Raw genomic sequence first — 21,142 nt, 5'->3', positions numbered from 1 at the left:
GGCAATCCACCGCGACCCCTCACCACCTGAGCCTATCCCTCCTATCCACCCTCTCTTCGAGGTGCAACTCTCCTCTCCCCAACTACTCCCCTCTGCCTCCGTCGGCCTCTGCCCCCATCACCTCCACCATCATCATCATCGTCCCCACCTCCATCTCCCTCCAATAGCTCTCCTGGATCTGTCAATCGGGGGAATGGATGCTCTGCCCAATATGCTGTATACTCAGCATCCATCCCGGCATCCTCGATCTCCGGCCACATATCCCAGGGTAGGGGCACCATCTCTGCCAGCTGTGTAAGCGCCTGATCATATGACAATAGCGGTCCAAACTGCGCCTGATCCCTAACTGTGCGGACATACATCCCCAAGCCTCGTGGCATCCTCTAGATCCTGCCATACTGCCTGCATACCCTATCCACCAGCTCTCTCTCTAAAACATAGGGCATCCGCCCAATTAGGTACCTGCTCCGGAAGGTGTAGGGCAGCTCCACTGCGTCATCCTCCCACTCCTCGTATCCCAAATATGGTCTCCAGATGACCACATCAATGTCATCTATCACTCGCCACCAATGCTCCAACCTGCCAATCCACGGCTGTGATGTAATCATGTCGTACAGATGAACAAAGCTGCGTCCATGACCTCTACCCCTAAAGTGTATCGGTCGGGTAATCGATAGATGCTCATAGGCCCAAACCTGCAATAGTGTCACCCCGCAGCCCAATCCCACTGACCCATGGTATACAAACTGGTGAAGCTCGTAATATAAGTGGGCCAGCACACATGGTCCCCAAGCATATCTAGTGTGCTACGTCACCAGTGTCTCCAGTGCTCCTCCCCAGCTCACAGCCAATCCCCGTGTCGCCCTGTCTGGACATAAGAACCCACTGATAGCTCCTCCGATCACTGCTAGCAATGCTAACCCTGTCGCGGTTATGGTGTCCCATGCCACATGTCCTGCCCTCATCTCTAATCTGGGATCCTGGAACACCTGTCTCAATGCCTCCCTGTCTCCGTCATGATCATATGGAATCAAATCTCCATCAATCGGTATCCGCAGAATCCTGTAGACATCCTCAAGGGTGACTGTCATCTCACCCATCAGCAAATGGAAGGTGCATGTCTCTGAGTGCCATCTCTCCGCAAGCACAGTCAGCAAACCCATGTTTGCCCGAACTCAGGCACATACAGCACATGTCTCAAACCCATCTCCTCGATAGCAGCTCGCTCCTTGATTGTCAGCTCAGGTCGCAATCTCTGAGTCGACGGGAATCTCTCCCGTGACTCCAACATAGCCAAATACTCCTGCAGTCAAGCAAATCAATCATGTCAGTCATGGTGGCATTCACTGTTCATCACAAAATGCTATCTAAATGCATATGGCTATCTATCCTAGTGACACTCACTGTTCATCACAAAGTGTTGCTTCTATCCTAGTAGTACTCCCTGTTCATCACAAACTACTACGTGCGTGACACTCACTGTTCATCACAAAGTGTTACTCACATTTGCACTCCCTGTTCATCACAAAGTGCTGCTCATACTTGGGTACTCCCTGTTCATCACAAAGTACTCTATCTTGGTGCTCACTATTCATCACAAAGTGCCTTGATCTATCCTAGTCTTCCTAGAGGACCTGCTTGAGTGTATCCTCTCAGCAGCTTATCCAATCGACAGCGTATGTTCATCACAGAACTGCCGATTTGACCTAGAAGATAAAACCTTGCATTTTTTGACATAAACGCGCTTTTAACTCACAAACACGCCTACAGACTGCACAAGCGCGCCTGAAAAACACAGACGCGCCTGTATGACATAAACGTGCCTATGCTATGCATAAACGCGACTTGGCGACACAAATGCCCCTGCATGACGTAAACGCGCCCGCATTTGACATAGACGCGGTTCCAGACACAAACATGCCTGGCACCGACACAGACGCGCCTGGCGGACACAGACGCGCCTAACACCGACACAGATGCGGTTACACGGTTTTAGACTTTTTTGTACCCTATTCCTAAGTGCATTTATTGCTCTAACTAACATGCATTAATGACAAAGGTAAATGCGTCAAAGTACGAGGAGGTTTGGTGGTCCTTACCGGCTCTTCTGCCTCTGCTGGCCTCTGAAATTGGCAAACGCAGTCGAATCTGTGCATGAAGGCCATCACTGCTGACTGCTGCTGCTCTTTTCTGGCTCTGCACTTTGATCTTGTGAAGGTGTAGATGACAATGAGGATGTCTTTTGCTTGTGGTCTATCTTATAGCCTACCCTACCCCTCGCCCTCGTTTCCCGAGTCAGTCTTCTTCATCCCGTGACTTTGTCACTTTATCCAATCAGTCCATTCTATCCCGTCTTTCTTATCGAGAGATTGTCTACAATTTTTTCAGACATTTTCATCCAATCTCTCGAGAGGGCATATCATTCCCATATTGGGGCAACTCTGTATCAGTTCATCTAATCTTCTTTGAAACAACACGACAAGCCACATTGTCTCAAAGAGGGGCAAAATGTAGACACCCAAAATTGTCATGTTTAATTAAATAAATATTTTATTTATTTAATTATCTAAGCCTAATTCTTCTATTAATTAAATAAATCTTTATTTATTTAATTAATTCATTTATCCTCTTCTAGCCTTATTTCTCATTTAAAGAAATACATTTATTTATTTAAATTATCCTTTTCCTAAATTAAATAAATATTTTATTTATTTAATTGATCCCATTTCTTCTATTAATTAAATAAATTTTTATTTATTTAATTAATTCATTAGCTTTTTTTACACATGACACATGTCATTCATCTCTTAATTCCTACACTACCTACCTCTTTCATTATTTTATTATTTCTTCTACCTACCCTCTAATCCTAGCCGACCTCCTTTTTACACCTCTCAATCTTATCCCTCCATTTCATATTGTGTCTTCTATTTAAGGAGATGCTTCCTTCATTATCAAACCTTAATCGCTATTCATGCTAACAACTTGATCAATTGACTACATTATGATCCTACTTGCAACCACATTCCGTTCTTTGTTGAGCTCTTGTGCACATAAAATCTGAGAGCAAATATATCAAGCAAGATCAATGGAGATAGGAAGGATGGAGATTCAAAACCCTATTGGACATGTGATGGTATAATCTTTGTGATTTTGTTTTATTTGCATTGTCTTAGGTAATCTTCATATGTTATGGTGGATCTTTGTTGTTGTTAGGCTAGGGTTTTGTGGTTGGATTCATTTAACCTTTCAATTCTGTTATTATTGTATCCATTTTCACCATATACAATGTCCTACTGTTAGGTCCACTATTATGTCGATGTTGGGTAGGGGTAAGTCATCTTTAGGACATGCTTTGTTCAGATCTCTGAAGTTGGTGCAAATATGAATGCCCCCATTTCGTTTGCCAATAGGTATAATATTGGATATCCATTCTTCATCATCAATTGGTCTAATAAAACCAACATCCAGGAGTTTCTTAAGTTCTGCTTTGACTAGTACCACAATATGAGGGTGCATCTTGCGAAGTTTTTGCTTGACAAGTTTGGCTCCTTCTGTTACGGTGAGGTGATGCATGACTAAATGAGGATCAAGACTAGGCATGTCTGCATATGACCATACAAAGTTAATCTGGTGCTTTTGGAAGAATTTGAAAAACTTAGGTTGTTCCTTTGGAGTCAAAAGAGATGCCAGATGTATGTGGTGAGGAGTTTCAAGAGTCCCCACATTGTATTCTTTTGTCTCTTCAATAAGGATTATTGATCGTTCCTGTCGTGTACTAGAGGGGAGGATGTCAAACCTTTCATCCTCAAGTGCCTTAGAGAGGTTTTCACCATTGGATACACTCTTTCTTTTTACTTTTGCGGGATCAAATAGTGCCATAGTATGGTTTTCACTAGAAGATCCATGTTTTATTGTTATATTTTTACAGCTGAAAGGTTTGACATCTGCCCCAAAGTAAGTTGCGTGATTAAGTTCAATGGTGAATCCAGCTTTGTGATCCCCACTTGGTATGTTATCCCTTAGTTCCAAAACGTCAATGATCGCCTCATCATTTTGGAATTAGTCAAGGCATGGGGGATTAGATTGGTTCCATTCGATGAGTTTAGGATATTTAATAAGCATTACCTCATCGATCAGGTTAAGTTCATAAGAGGTGTCAGTGAGGGTCAAGATTTTGTGGTGAAGATCGTTGATGGTACTCTCCCTGTCAGAATCAGGCATCGAATGTGACGTAGGGTCTGTGGAAGAAGTTTCCAATTTAGGAATCCAAGAGTTCTTTATTTGTGCTTCTCCATCAACAGGGATGTCTTTGCGAGGTGGAGGTAGTGATGTGTCTTCCTCATCTGAAGTATTAATTGGACGAAATCAAATTCTCACTCATGTGAGTCAGTCTCTGAGTCGCTTTCTAGTATCCGATTACTATACCATACTGGGATGCCTTTTGAGTTAAACACTGCAGGTGTGATCAGTTGATGTACCATTGTAGATGAAATGATTGGTGTTGCAGGAAGGATTATGGGGATCAATGAATCCGATATGGGGAGTATTGGTAGTGTTGAATCTATTGTTTCTGCTGGAATTGTCGGTGTTGTCGATACTACTAGGGGTTCTGATAGTGCTAATGGTGTTGTTGATGCAGTTGCTGCGGTTGATGGAATTGTTGGTTTGGTTGGTGGGATGTTTGGTGTTGTGGACGTTATTGCTGGGATGTTTAGCCTCAGTGGGGTAGTTGGTATGATGCTTGGTGCTGCTGATGTATATGGTGAAAATGGATAACAATAATAACAATATTGAAAGGCTAAATGAATTCAACCACCAAACCCTAGCCTAAAAACAACAAAGATCCACCATAACATATGAAGATTACCTAAGACAATGCAAATCAAATGAAATCACAAAGATTATACCATTACATGTCCAATAGGGTTTTGATCTCCATTCTTCCTATCTCCATTGATCTTGCTTGATATATTTGCTCTCAGATTTTATGTGCACAAGAGCTCAACAAAGAACGGAATGTGGTTGCAAGTAGGATCGTAGTATAGTCAAATGATCAAAAATAGTTCATTAGCTCATTAGGGTTTGATAATGAAGGAAGCATCTCCTTAAATAGAAGACACTATATGAAATGAAGGGATAAGATTGAGAGGTGTAAAAAAAGGAGGTCGGCTATGATTAGAGGGTAGGTAGAAGAAATAATAAAATAATGAAAGGGGTAGGTAGTGTAGGAATTAAGAGATGAATGACATGTGTCATAGGTGGAAAAAGGCTAATGAATTAATTAAATAAATAAAGATTTATTTAATTAATAGAAGAATAGGGATCAATTAAATAAATAAGTATTTATTTAATTTAGGAAAAGGATAATTTAAATAAATAAATGTATTTATTTAAATAAGAAATAAGGCTAGAAGAGGATAAATGAATTAATTAAATAAATAAAAATTTATTTAATTAATAGAAGAATTAGGCCTAGATAATTAAATAAATAAAATATTTATTTAATTAGACATGACAATTTTAGGTGTCTACAGCTAATATAATCAAAGGTGATCTCTTTAGAGTTTTAGGCTGATATAGAGGTTGCTGGGTTTTCCTTTGAATCTAAGTTTAGGAAGGATCGCCTTTTGAAAGCCTAGGCCAGTGTTATCTTTGGATTTTAATTTTGGCTGCAACGGCTCATGTCGTCCTTTCTTACAAGGTCCCAAAGCACTCTAACCATCATAACCCATTCTCTGCATAATGAGAAGGCCTTTTCCATACTGATATGTGGGAAGCTTAGCTTGTGGGATGTCCGCGGTGATTGGGTCTTTATTGATCCATTCTGCTAAGTCTTCATCTCTGGTTTCTCCTTCTTGACTCTTTCCAAGGATGAATAACATCAAAGTACATGTTGGCTTGACTGGTGGCGTTTGAAGTAGCCGTTGAGGTTTACCATGAGTTCTAGGAGATGTAGGCCTTTGTCCAACATAAAAGAGTTGGCTCAAATTGTACTCCCCAGGACCTTCCTCTGCTATTTTCATCTTGAGCTTCTCTTGCTTGGGTATAGTGGTGTTTGAAATGGAAAGAGAGGTTGGAATTACATATGATGTGGATGAGATGGCTTCTCTATTGTTGGGAATGGTAATCTCTGGTTGATGATTGATATTGTGACAATATGCAAAGGGATTTGCATCACCCAAGATTGTAATTTCTATACCATTATGAGGGAACTTGATACAATGATGGTAGGTGGATGGCATAGCTTGCATGGCATGTATCTAAGGTCTTCCTAACAACAAATTATATGGCAGAGGAAGGTCCAGAACTTGACATATGATGTGCTTCACCACTGGGCCTAGTCGGATCGGTAACACAACATCTCCTTTGGATGAACGCTTTGCATCATCATAGGATTTGATTGTTATCTTCTTGCAGGGATCCACTGATTCAATTACATATCTCAATGTTGTGACTAATTGTAGTGTACAGATATTCAAACTTGCTCCATTGTTGATCAAGACTCGCTTGATCCTATGTTGGTTGATAAACCCTTCAATGTGGAGTGAGGCATTATTAGGTTGTTGGAAAGATGTATTGTCACTCTCAGAAAAAGTGAGACAAGGTGATGACCTTAGATTTCCAACCATGGCTTGGAACTGATCTGTATTTAGGTTTGCAGGGACTGATACCTCTTGAAGAGCTTGATCCAAGATTGTTTTATGAGATGGGGATAGGCGCAATAGTTCTAAGATAGATATCAGTGCGAGCATTTTGTCTAATTGGTCCACAAGGTTATACTGCTTTGGGATAGATGTGGTTCCTTGTAGGGCTGCTTTTATGGTAATCTTGCCACGACGTGTAACAACATTGCAAGTGGAGCTGGGATTTTTTATGGTAATAGTTGCAATTTGTTCACTGGCATCATATAGGTGATTCACAGTGTAATTATAGGCGACGCGCGTATAATCAATGGTATTTGTGTTTCGCCCTGAAGTGGAAGGACCCCTTTGATCTTGTGATGGCAATGGATTCTTAAACATGAGATGATCATTGTTTGTTGTTTTTGGGTCATGTCCTTCTTTCGATCTCACCTCGATCAATAAGATCTTGAATATGATCTTTCAATTTGTGACAATTTTTTGTCTTATGCCCTTTCCCTTGATGGAAATTGCAATGTTCAATATCCCTCCGCCATGAAGGTTTGACCTGAGGTTCGTAATTTGATGTTTTGGGTAAGGTCACTAAATTTTGAGAAACCAGCTGACGTAACACTATGTCAATAGGTTCTCCTAAGGGAGTGTATGTTCATTTTGGTTTAAACTTTTGTTGATGTTGTCTAGGTTCCTCTTGAGATATATCGCATCCTTGATTTGGAGGAGCAACTATGTTATTCTTGGGTGGGGGGTTTTGTCCTGCAAATCGGACCACAGGTTGTGCACTTTTGATAGTTTTTGCATCCACAACCCCATCATTGACGATGTTTTTATTTTTGTTCCAGAAGTTAGGCTTGTCACTATTGAAGTGTGGGTGAGGGCCATCCTTTGGCTCATTGTATATCTTGATAAGGCCTTTTTTGATGAGAGCCCGCTCATATTTTAAACCTTTGGCGATCATGTCATTGAAAGAGTCTGTGTCTTTTACATCTAGGTGAAATTCCATTTCGTCGTTTAAGTTGGAAATAAATATTTCCACCATTTCTTGTTCAGGTAACTGAAGAGAACGTCTGCTAGACATTTGACACCATCATTGTAGAAAGACTGAAAATAGCTCACCTAGTTTTTGCTTAGTGTTACATAGATCAACCATGGTGATATCACGTTCAATGTTGTGTGAGTAATGTGCCAAGAACTTCTGGACTAGTTCTTCGAAGGTCCTAATGCCACCTGGTAGTCGGGAAAACCATGATGTGGTTGCTCCTGCCAAACTTTAGGGAAAATTCACATTAGGTATGTGTCCTCGTATGCCACTTCGAGGCAAGCTAAATGGAATTCTCTAACATGATCGAGGATCTCCTTTTCCTTGGTACTTTTTGAACTTGGGTGTTTCAAACCCTCGTGGAAAAGGTGGCATATGAAGATTCCTATCAAAGGGATAGGGACAAATGTCATTAAGTGAAAACTGATTAGTTTTCACACCACTATGAAGTTGTTGGGAAAGATTCTCAATTTGTTGCCGCAACATGTCTATATCATTTGGAGGAGGAGGACATGGGGGATTACCTTGAATAAGTTTGTATTTGATGTGATCTCAACCTCTTTCATCCTCATTACAACTTTGGTGTTCTGATGCTTGTCTTAGTTATGCAACATCAAAATCAGAGGGTAGTCTGGCTCCTTCTTGAGCAAGTCTTAAAAAGTGAGCATCAACATTGCTCCTGAGTATTTCATCAAAAAGTCTATTAAAGAAAGGGTTGTGTTGTGCCCTTTCTATTGTTGCAGGAGTAGGAGTACTTAGATTTTCATCATTTGGATTTCCTCCAAGAGCTTCTTGGAATTCATTGATATTTTCCTCCTCTTCTTCCTCAATTTCTTGTTGTCTAGACCTTGATCTGGTTTGAGCCATTTTGTTTACAAGTTTTTGTTGAAGTTTGATGAAAATGATGATAAGTTGGTGATGGAATGAAACATTGATGTTTGGTGAAGTGTTTTGCATACGGATCCCTAGCACTAAAGGTAGATGTTGCCAAAGTTCTTCCTTGAATTGCATGTTGTGTTTGATTGACAAAGTTTGATGTGATAAGGTTTAGAGAGATCTGAGATGTGTTACAGACCCAACTACCTAGTAATGAGAGGATTCACTCATAGACTAGTTTTAACCTGCATAGAAATACCTCTTAGGATGAGTTTATCCTAGATGTAGAGACACTCTAAAAAGTGATGTATTGTGTTTGATTCAAGCAATATAAAAATATAACTTAGGACAAAAACCTCTTGATGTTTTGAGAGTTGGAATGGATTTGATGAGATGTGAATGGGATAATGGATGAAATAAACTTCAATAGAAACTTTGTGTTACAAAAGGAACAAACTCTTCCTCTTCTTGTTCAAGAGTAGGTGGTTCTTCCCTAGCTAAGTTGTATGTGATACAAATGTCTAGAAAGAAGGCAAGATTGATCTTGCCTCCCTTGTTTTTGTGATAACTCTAAGCTCGATATTGAGTAAAAGTTCCACAGTTTAATGACTCTTGATCAAACTCGTTTGATTTCCCTTGAAGATATAGACACATGTGACGTAAGAAGGTTCTATGAGAGACAAAGATTTGTCTATTAAGATATAATAATTTCCTCCTTTTGACAAAAGCCTTTGAGTTTAATAGTCTTTTCTTCAAGTTGATATGCTCATGAAGATTCTTCTTTCTCAAGATGTGAAGAATGGTCATATAGTTTGATACTTTGCTGTTTGCACTTGTTTTTTGAAAAAAATGTTTTGTGTTGGATGAATACTTGTTTTTGGAACTGATTTTTGATTTTTCTTTGACAAGAAGACAAAGCAAGCACACAAACACAAGAATGTTGCCTCAAAAGGCACAAATAGGTGTGGGTCTAGATCAACCCAATCCTTTGAACTTTTTATGACCCTTTCCTTCAAATTTATTTTAGGTGTTTCCAAAGTCCGAAGTCGGTTCAATTTGCACTGGTTTTGACTCAAATTGAAAAAACACTTCAACACTCTTTATCCCTAAGGTCAAATGGCCAGTTGCGATAATTTCAACCCACATCTTGATATTTCTTCAACTTTGGTACTACACACCTTATGAATCCTACCGTGGCAGGTAAGGATGTGATATACTAAGTCTTGCACGAGCATAACAAATAGATGATTCCTATGATGGGGGAGTCACCACTTTTATCAGGCTACAAGTAACCTTTCAAAAAGCTATGTTTCTACTCAAGGAAATATGTATGGTGAGTATCTTGGGAGAAAAACCTTATATGCTCTTGCATTGAATCTATCACAAATATCCTCAATCAATAGAACAGTTGGGCTACTACATAAAGGTGTTTAGTAATTTTTGATGTCTTTGGACATAAGTTCATTCTGCAGTGACTCACTTAAGAGCCTTGTAACTTGTGGTGGGGCCCATTTGTCCTTTCGACAAGTTACACTATAGGAACAACTATACCCAAGGCTACAACTTTCACTCACACCTGATTTCTATAGCGGCTCGAAGGATTTACCGCGCAAGGTCATTCCCAAGAGTGATGTGTCTCTTGGCAGACCTCTCTTAAAAAGATAAAATTTGAGTGTTACTAACAGTTTTCTCTTGCACCTAGGACCACGAAATCCAAGGGAGAGGATAGTGTGTGTTAGAAGTAGGACCACTCGACAAACTCTTTTGCACAAGTGTGCCAAACACAAAATACACTTGTTATTTTTAACTTGTCATTGCAATGGTGATCTAACTATTCGGAGATGTTGCTCCAACAGTCATGGTGTTCTTTTTATCCTTCAAAGGCAATATGATGAGTAAACTAGGAAAATGAAATCCGGGTCAACTTAATGAAAATCACATTTGCCTGAAGTAAATCGATTTGAAAAATGAGACAAGTTGATTGTTCTTTTTTTTATTTTCCCAAAAACCAAGTGTGGATTGTGATTTTTAATTTTGGATTGATGCAAGGAAATCAAAATTTGTGTTGTTGTTTTTAAGCACCAAAAGAAAAATGAATCCTAACTTGCAAGAAATAAAATTGTTTTTGTTTGAGTTTTTGTGGTTCTTTTTAGCTTGTAACAATGATGTCCTTTTTAGAGCTCCAAATGAAAGATATGGTGAATTTTTAAAACCCAAAGCAAAGTGTAGTTTATTTTTAACCAAAAAGAAAGTGAGTTTATTTTATCCCAACTTGAAAGACAATGTTAGCAATAAAAACAAATTTACTTCCTAAGCTAAAAATTACTAAAATTTCTATTGTAGGGGTTAGTCAAAACCTCCACAAAAGAAAACAAGTTAGAAAAATGAGCATGTATGGGGGGCTTCCACAAGCCTAAAATTTTTGGGTTTTTGGTTACAAGGTATTTTTTCACAATGCTTTGTTACAATAGCGCTACTCTGCATGAGAACATAAGCGCTACTTAACACAAAAGCGCAAAAGTAAGGACAAAAGTGCTACAAGAGTTTAGTCATATAGAAAGTCAACAATGCTAAAACATGGGCAACAACGCTACTTAATAGTCAAAAGAGTTATACTAAGGACAATAGCACTAAATTTGAGATAATAGTGCTATTATGGAAACAATAGCGCTAAAAGACCAAATTTCAATAGCGCTAAAGCGTGAACAAAAGCGTCAAAGGGCGACCTGTGTGTCAATTAAAACAGTCAAACAAGTTAGTAGTTTCAAAAAGTTGTTGTTTGATTCACGTCGGGTTCACCAAATGATGCTCTGTAAAATAGGGTTAATGTTTAGACAAGAACCTGTGGTCGTATAACACAAGAAACAAAGAAGAGTTAGTGCTAATCAACCAAAAACTAGTCTAAGCAGGCATACCAAGAGAGACACCAAAAACAAAGTAAAGCATTTAACTATGAATATAAATGCAAGAAAACATCTCCAAATGTCTTCTACCATGCTCATAGCTCCTCCTCCCTTGTTCCTCTCCTCTCGAAGTTCCAAATTAGTGTAGCTCTCAGCAACTTTTTGAACTATGGATGCCTTATGGAGGTTCAAGATTGACAAATGATTGTTCTCAAAAATGATATGCAAATATGAACAAAAACTAATATTAGATACTATGAAATGAGGAATGATTTATTTTAGACCAAAATAACAATGTATGAGATTTATGCTTAATGCTCTTCTCCAAAATTCACTATAATGCATGCAAGTTTTCAGGATTATGACTATGAATGCTAAATGCTTGAGAATGCTTCAAGATGCTTCAGGATTTTAAAATGTGGAATGTGAGCTCTATTTATAGGTAAAATGGAGCAATGGATGGTTGAGATTGAGTAATCTCAACAAGGGTCAAGATTGAATGGTATTCAATCCATGTGAGGACTTTCAACCCAATCCCAGGATGACAAGTGTCAACATGAGATGAGTTGAGAGGAGAGGGAATAAGCATTAAATGCTTGATATGACCCAAGAGTTAACTTGGGAGTCAAGGTTAAGGTTAGGTTGAGTGAATAAATTAATTATCCAAAGAATAATGCTTTTATCCAATGGATAAACTCTTGTGCAAGAGTTAGTGAGGATAACCATGGTCAAAACAATAAATGCTTGAGGAGACACATGGGTCACATGAGGGTTGAGTTAGGGGTTAAAGTATTTAACCATGGGTGCAAGTGGATTTAACCATAAATGGTTATGTAAGAGCCATTAATGGTCATGCAAGAGCCATTAGTGGTCTAGAAGACTTTAGAGGTTAAATTGTTGAACACACAAAGCATTTAATGCCTTTCAAAGACTTTGAAGTCTTTGAGAAGTGACTCCAAGTTGCTTAGGAATATGACAATATTTAGGGGATGGATTAGGCTAATTAGAAAGGGGTTTAGAAGAATCTAGAAGGGGATTAGGATTGCAAGTGGGGTTGGTGGGTGAGAGAAAATAGGATTTTTATTAAAATAAAATTCATTTATTTCAACAAATAAGTGCAAGTTTCATTTTTAGGAGAATGCAAGTGGAGGGGAGGATTTAATGATTTAAATAAATGTTTTATTTAATTTATTTAAAAAAGGAAAGGGGTTTAAATGAAATAAATATAATTTATTCATTTAATTGATTGTGATTTTGGTTTAATGAATTAATTAAATAAACTGAAAATTTTCTTTAATTAATAGGAGAATATTTTGAAGATGAATTAATTAAATATTAATTTAATTAACTGATGGCTAGTGGATTTTTAATCAAATAAATAGCAAATATTCATTTAATTAAAATGGACAAATTTATGTGACTACAAGAACTATTATATGGGATATTATAATTATATGTAAAAATTGAAATTGAAATGTCCCATCTACATATAATTATAATATCCCATTTACTTATAATTATAATATCCCATATATTATCCTATTTACATATGTCTATGAAATTGAAATATCCCATATATATTATAAAATGCACATAAGATGAAGCTAAGTGATTTCTCACTTGTAAACCGATTTCCTCCTCCTGCACGCACGAATGAAGTCTTCATCCACTGTTGGCATTATGTGAACCGGTATGAGGACATAATGACATTGTGTGTTGTCATTGATGTCAATATGATGAAAAGAAGAGAACCGGTATAACACTATGAACTGGCATTTGTGCCAAAGTGAAGCGGTGTGCTTGTTCAAGGTGAACCGGCATATGGTTATGGGAACCGGCACATGGAAGCGTTGTATGACTACTGGTAGGTAGTCTCAACTTTAGGGTTTTTGGTTGAAGTGCTTCAAGCCTGCGTAGTTCAACCGGTGACTTTGTGTGATGAGTTAGCATGGTAACGAAGAACAGATCGTGTTGCCACGTAAGCCTTGTGCGCGTGAAGCATCTTGCATGAAGGAGATTGTCCCTATCTACCTCAAGAATGTGCGAAGTCTGTAAATGGTGATAACGTGTGGAGGGTTATCAACTGCCATGAAATTAGTGGAAAATGGACGATGGAGAATGTCTTGAGAATGGATCAAGACCGTTGCATTTAATGCAATATGCTCAACGGTCAGGATTGAACCATTTGAATTCCTTAAACTAACAGGTTAGGGTTTAGGGTTTATGCGACTGACCTATCTGTTTTCCTATAAGGTCGATGTTGTGATTCTTTCTGAGGTTGTTGGCAAAAGTTGTGTGTGTGTATCCAAGAGAAGAGATACGTGATTCTTGCCAGACCAAAGGAGAGAAGTGATACTTGCAAAGTATAAGTACAAAAGGTGAAGAGGAGCTTAAGCGGATCTGCATTGGCATTGAGTGTTGTTACTAGATCATTGTAATACCTGTTGATATCTAACCACTTCAACAGTTGAGAAATCCCTTAACAAGGTAGCTTTAACTGGCTTGATGTAAATCCTTTAACAGGGTGACTCAAAACCATTGAGTTCTTAAAATCCTCTAACAAGGTAACCTTTAACAGGGTTTAACCCTTAACCGAGTATTCTAGCCATCCCTTAACTAGGTGATCCCTAACAGAATCAGTTCCTAACAGAACCTATTGTATCAGTCTTTAACCTAACAAGGCTCCTAACAGAGAGGACTTCTAAAGAGTTCAAAAACAAGCTTGTGGGTATTCATCCCCACTGTGGTTTTTCCCAGTTGGGTTTCCACGTGAAAAATATGTGTGTCATGTGTGATGTCTTCTTCTTGTGATGCTTTGTTGCTTTTTGTCAACCAATAAATCATGTTGATCTAGTTGCTTATATGTATATCTTTGATGGTAGATTACTTGTTCATGCATTAGGGTGAAATGGAAGTGAAGTGTTAAATTGTATGAGAAGATAAGTGTCAACCGGTTTATGCTTGTCTCAATTATTCTGGGCTTTGTTGGTTGTACTCAGTTTTAGGACCAGTGTTACTATTTGTCTGTCAATGTATAGTGTCTGCTGGCAAACCGGTTCAAGAGTGTGTTTTTGTCTATACTAATTCACACCCCCCCCCTCTTAGTACCGGTTTGGTACTATTCGTTCATCATTGAGTTATCATCCACCACCTTCTCTATCCCTGCGAATCTCCTATCCTACGTGCACCAATGGTTTTCTACTTTGCCTTGCGGGAATGAAGTTTTTTAAAGTCTTTTGCTTTGCAAGGTAATTTGAAATTGAAATTGACCTATGGGATATTATAATTATATGTAAATGAGATATTTCAATTACATAATTAAATGAGATATTAAATGGGATATTATATGGGTAACTATAATTAAATGAAATATTATATGGGATATTATAATTATATGTCAAAATTAAAATTGACCTATGGGATATTAAACATTTTTATATGAAACTATAAGTAAACATTGTCAAGGTATGGAATATTATATGGGATATTATACATTTCTAATGTAATTATATGTAAAAATAAAAATTGACCTATGGGCTATTAAACATTTATGTATGTAATTAGAGAATTTGTGATCTGAATGAACATATCTAAGCTATGTTGAATATATGTTTTGCACTATTTGACCAATATAAGCAATATATAAAAAATGTGGTAACATAGACAAGGTAGTGAACTATCAGAAAAAATGGCTTAAAGAAATGCAGTCTCATGGTGATGGAATGCCATGACAGTCAAATTACTATGGATTGTCATGGCATTCCATCACCATGAGAACACATTTATTTGAGACATTTTTTCAAACAGTTCACTGCCTTGTCTATGCAAGTTAGTGAACCATTTGATAAAATGCTTTAGACAAACATGTATTTAGTTGTATGTACCTAATTCTAATTAGTAAATAAGTTACTTTTACCTACCCCTAATTGTGTATTGTGTAGTGTGATGAAATGTTTGATTTTTTATAGTCTTGAAGAATACTCTTTACCATTCATTCTAGTATTTGTATAAACTATGATGACTGCATATTGTAACAAGAAATAAATCTATTCATGTTGTCTACTATGTAATTTTTAGCATACGTATCATGTGACATGTAAATCTGATTATGATTGACCTTCATATAAGATGTAAGCTAACATAAGATAAATGAATTACATATTCAAGAACTTGAACCCCTTTGACGAGGATCTTGCACAGTCTACATAAAGGCAAGGCGATGATTCTTCTCATGGATTGGAAGGTATAAGTCAGTACACCCTATAGAAACCATTTATTATTTCCTTGCTTTCTCTTTACACCCATCTTGGAGTGGTTTAATAATAAGCCAGGTTTTAGCAACTATATTTTGTCAAAACTTTGATTTTTTTTCTCACCTAAACCACCTTGGCATCCACATGGTATAGCTCATTCCACTTTCTAGGCCATCCTATATTCTTTAAGTGAGAAGGAAGACTTTTTTTTTGAGTTTTTGAAACTCCAAAATTACTAGGAAAACAAACTTGCTTAGTTTTTGAAACCTCCGCATTAGCAACAACTCTAATACAATTATCAGCACTTGAGTCCTCAGTTGACCTTTTTCGAATTTAAATCTCAACATCAACTTTAGGGCTTACTTCTTCATCAACATTACCCTCAATGATGGATTTAGGGAAAAAGCATGAGCCATTCTTATCAATCCATGCAATGGACCTTTGACAACCCACCCTGAAATCTATTTGCAACATTTATAAAAAATCAACAAGATATGGTGAACCATCTATTACAACTTTGTGTCGTCTCTCTCCATGGAATCCTAAAATTTATTTCCTCTCACAATAACAATCGACCCTCTCCCAACTTTCTCTCTCATTTCATGGAGTGCAGGTACCACCAAATAGGTATTTGTCAAACATGTCTTCTTTGAGCAAGGGAAATTTAGGAAGAGAAGAGAAAAGCAAGACATGTAGTAGGTCTAAAACAGGGAGATCAAATAGAGGTCAAAATATTAGAAGAAATTTCCATAAATGCATGGAATTTTTTCTTGCTCAAGGGGGGTCATGTTCTTATGATGATGAGAGCATAGGAGACATCGAGGTGCCCTTGAGGTACAAACATCTACAGTAACAATGGGTACCCAAGGAAATTCCTCCAATAAACACTGATTTTTGTGTTAACGGGAGGATATATCGCATAGCACCATCGTCATTACATGGTTTGGGCCTATTTTCCATGAACAAAAAGTTGCTGAATTGATGGAGTATGTCGGACCCTGTTACAATTACAAAAATTAGATGCAGTTGGTTTGATATACAACAAAGTATGCATAGGTATGCACTGTCAACAAATTATATACAACTAAAATATAATAATCAAAGTAAAAGAGTGGCTATGTACATTAACGGAAGGCCAAAAGCAATAGGGAATATTGCAGGTTTTATAAATAGTACACAACCTAGGTCAACTAATAGGCAACCCAATTGCATATTCGAGGCGCACGAGGGAAACCGTGTATTCATATGTGCAATAAAATCTATAAGTGCAGGGGAAGAGCTGCTAATTGATTAAAATTTGAATCACATAGATATAAACAAAGTTACTATCATGGGGGTGATACGTACTTATATATACCATTTAAACCAACCTCCAATTGATGACTCCAATATGCCATTTTTTATATTTATTTTTTGTCACGGCGCGACATTGATCCGACACATAGCATAGATTGGGATGTAGCTTCGGGAACTTCTACCGAGAAGGTAAACCTCATTGTAATTGTACAAATTAGATAGAAGCAAAATGCTATCTTATTATGTTCTTTTCTTTATGGTTTTGGATTAATTTTGATAATCTTACTAATATTCTTGTCACAGACGGATGTTTAGGGAAAGGCACCCGCAGTAGCTGAGAACATCGATATAGAGGTGGACTCACTATTATGTGATGATGATATCGCATATTCCACAAACCTATCTGAAATGGTAAGAAAGATGCAAAAAAAAAATTAATAAAGAAATTCTTAAATTGTTATTCATAGTCCCTCAAACTGATGAGGTATGAGAGAGGGTGAAACAATTGACAAAGAGAGCACAAAACTTGCAAGTAAGCAATCATGAAATCTTTAATTATAACATAAGTTCATTCATGGTTTATATTTTATACTCTTTTATGTCATGAACTAAAATATGTATGTGTTGTTTTTATAGGAATTTTTGCGTCCTCACGAAGCTGGTGGCCATGATCAGGGTACTCCAGGTAATTCAGGTGATGACCATGTTCTGTGCATACACCAATTCATATTTTTACATGTTCATGTCCTTCTGTTAATGTGTTATTGCTCATATATTTAATATATTGTATATTTTATGTATTAATCTTCAGGTGTTGTCTATATTCCTGTGCATACACCAGCTCATCCAATCCCATCATCCGCACCTATATTGCCAACTGCAATGTTGGCAACATGTAGCATGTAGGCATCGAGTACTACACCAACCTGTGCAACATGACATGTAGCTGGGGATGTAGAGGCTACTAGTGGTGATATTTTAGCAGCATTTCCTTGATCTTTCCATATTACTAGTATAGGAACATTGCTAGTCACATTTGTGGTGACTGATGATCTTGTTCCCATAAAGATAGAGAAGGTTTCAAGTAGTTTAAAATTATGATTATATATAGTCCATGTGTAATTTACTTATTGATCACTCGTTTTGGACTAATGATCCCATGATTTTTTTGTAGGCAATAATATTTTGTATAAACATCTAAATGATATTACATTGGAGATCTTCAGGCCCACCATACGTATATGGTGGAATGTCAAAAATCAACAATTAAAAGATGAAGTCATAAACCATTTGGTTGTGTTGTTCGAAAATGACACATTCAAAAAAACCAAGGTCCTTCAGAAAGTAGGGACATATCTAAAGTATGTGAGGGACCAATATAGGACACATTTAGAGAAGAATAGAAAGTATGAGCATCCCCCATGATTCCAGAGAGGGAGCGGAATGACCTAGTTTCAGATGGAAAGGAGAAAGCTGAAAAGAGAAAAAGACATACACCACTAGGTGAAGGAAGGTATGTGATACTATTAACAATGTAATTATGTACTAATTACTCTTTATATTTATATAACCTAACATATTTCAAAATTTTCATAGGTTGCTCAACACATCGAAGGCAACTAAGGCAAGACTAGAAAAGCATGAGAAACACAAACTTGGCTCTAGTGGTTATATGAAATTTTCGCAAAATTGTAAGTATCAATAAATAAAATATTGCATCGAAATAATAAATTGCAAACAATTTTTTTTAGTCAAACAATAGAAGAAAAATTCAATAGAGCACCCATAGAAGATGACATGAAAATTGCCTTCCAGCAAGGCTATGGAGCTGTGGCTAAAGCCTAAGAGAATTGAGTGGGCAAACACAAGATTCTGATGCATCCGTCACACACGTAAATAAGTTAAATGAAAATTATTTAAAATTGAATACTTGAGCAATAATCTATTCGATGTTAATTTCCAACATAAAGTGACTATATTTATTTTAAATAAGAAAGCAATTATAACAATGCACATGACATTGGAATGTAGCCTACTAAGGGTGGAACACAACCTGCACATGATGAAGGTCGTGGTGTGCATCCCGATATTGGAGGTATTCATGTGCTATACAATTTTTTTTATGTAATTATTAATACAATTAAACATCTTTAATTGAAAATGGTGTAGTAATTAATGTAACCTTTTTTGTTTTTATTTTAGAGCATGTAGAATGTGGTAAACAAGTGGAGCATGATCAGGGTAGACAACATCAGGAACGTGATGTGCCCCCATCAGGTAAAGAGGACTACTAGATTATTCCTTTAAACAAATTTAATTGCAATTGGTGTATTGATTAATGTAACCTTTCGTGTTTCAACTCCAGAGGATTTAGAGGGTGTTCAGCATGTTGAGGATGAGACTAGACAAAATGATCAGGAAGATGATGTGGCCCCATCAGGTAAAAAGCACCCCTGTAATGTTCTTTTAATTAATGAAATACTTGTAACAATAATAAAAAATCTTATGAATTTAACCCACTTCTTTGTTATTACAACGGACCGCCCTTTGCTTAGGCATCCTCGTCATGAGTATAGGAATAGGCATACATTAAGATCATGAGCAGAGGGCACAACAACTGAAGAGGTAATACACTTTTCAATATTTCATTATGCTCCACTATTAATCTTATTGAATAATATGTATTCAATCTTAATTGTAGGGTCCAGCAGATCCAACACGAACAACAACATAAGAAGTTACTTAGTGGAGACCATCATAGGTAAGGTCCTTGATTAAGATTTCTGAATTTTGTTTCAGTTTTTTGTTTACGTGTCAACTTATTGATTATCAAGCTTAATTCAACATGTAATCAGTTTGAAAATTTGATATAAATTGCATCAATTAGCATCAAATAGTATCGACACCCTTATCTCTTCTTCTTGTACATCATCTTGTGTGAGATATTCTTCTACCCTGGGTTCCCTTTCTTTGGTTATCTCTTCCTTAACATTAGTATTTTTAAGAACTCATTCCTCATTATTTGTTATATCAATGGTCTAGGATTTTTTGCTTAGTGGTATCCTTTTCTGGTATCCTTTGGAGTGGTTGGTCTTCTTGTCTTCTTTAGAAGATTCAATAATCATTTGTTTGGAAACCTTTCCTAATCTCTTATGGGCCATTGGAATGTCTTCAAGTGCTTCCTTAGTTCTTCTTTGGCCTTAGAGGACCTTGTCCTTTGATGGATTAAAAAAGGAGTTGTAGTAGTAATAGTAACAAGTCTCTCCTTTCTAAGATTCTCCTTGCTAAATGAATGGATCTTTTGAGCTCCTTGATAAAAGAGAAAAGGATTCATGCTCTCATCATTGTCTCTATTAATGCATTAAATCTTGGATTGATCCTTTTGGGTTTGCTTGAGACCATGGAGGCTTTGGGACCTTTTCTTACTATTCTATGTATGAGCTAATGCATCTTGTATGAGCTAATGCATCTTGGATTGTGCATATATTGTTTCATACTGATATGATATCCTTGTTAACTGTCTTTGAACTTACCTCATAACTATGTAGAGATTATTTGTGACCTTTGCGTTGGTTCAAGTCCTTTGATATTTTCTTCTATCCCTAGCTAGTTTCTTTTCTCACTGACTCAATAGGTGAAACTTCTTCTTTGACTCCTAGACCTACTCACTAGGCTTCAAAAGACCAAACTCACTCAAACCTTCTCAAGCCCTTGTACAAACACTCACATACATTATTCCACTCATAACTAACCTTCTTGAACTCTTAACCATTCTCCTCAACTCTAAGACAATCATCAACACCATCTTGGCTACTCAACTAGGACTGTCCAATTAGGATCTCATTCCTTCTCTTGTAATAACTCATAACATGTAACAACTCTTCCTTAAACCATGGGAATCGAGAGAGAAACTATCAAAACTCTCCTTTAAGGTGCTCATTGACCCATACAACCTGCACTTTGACAGGTTTGAGGTATCCTCTCAACTACTTCGAACAATGGAGTTTCCAATGGCTGCAACTCAGGTGTTCATCCAGGCATTCACCTCTCCTACTGCCACAAACTCACAACTTCCTTACCTCACCTAAGAGTCTCTTTCTCCTCTCACCTTGGTCTTTTGTTAACCACAACTAG

Source organism: Cryptomeria japonica, chromosome 1 (assembly GCF_030272615.1).
Source record: "Cryptomeria japonica chromosome 1, Sugi_1.0, whole genome shotgun sequence".
Taxonomy (NCBI): Eukaryota; Viridiplantae; Streptophyta; class Pinopsida; order Cupressales; family Cupressaceae; genus Cryptomeria; species Cryptomeria japonica.
The sequence above is the reverse complement of the archived record's forward strand: the minus strand, read 5'-3'. Positions refer to the sequence as shown.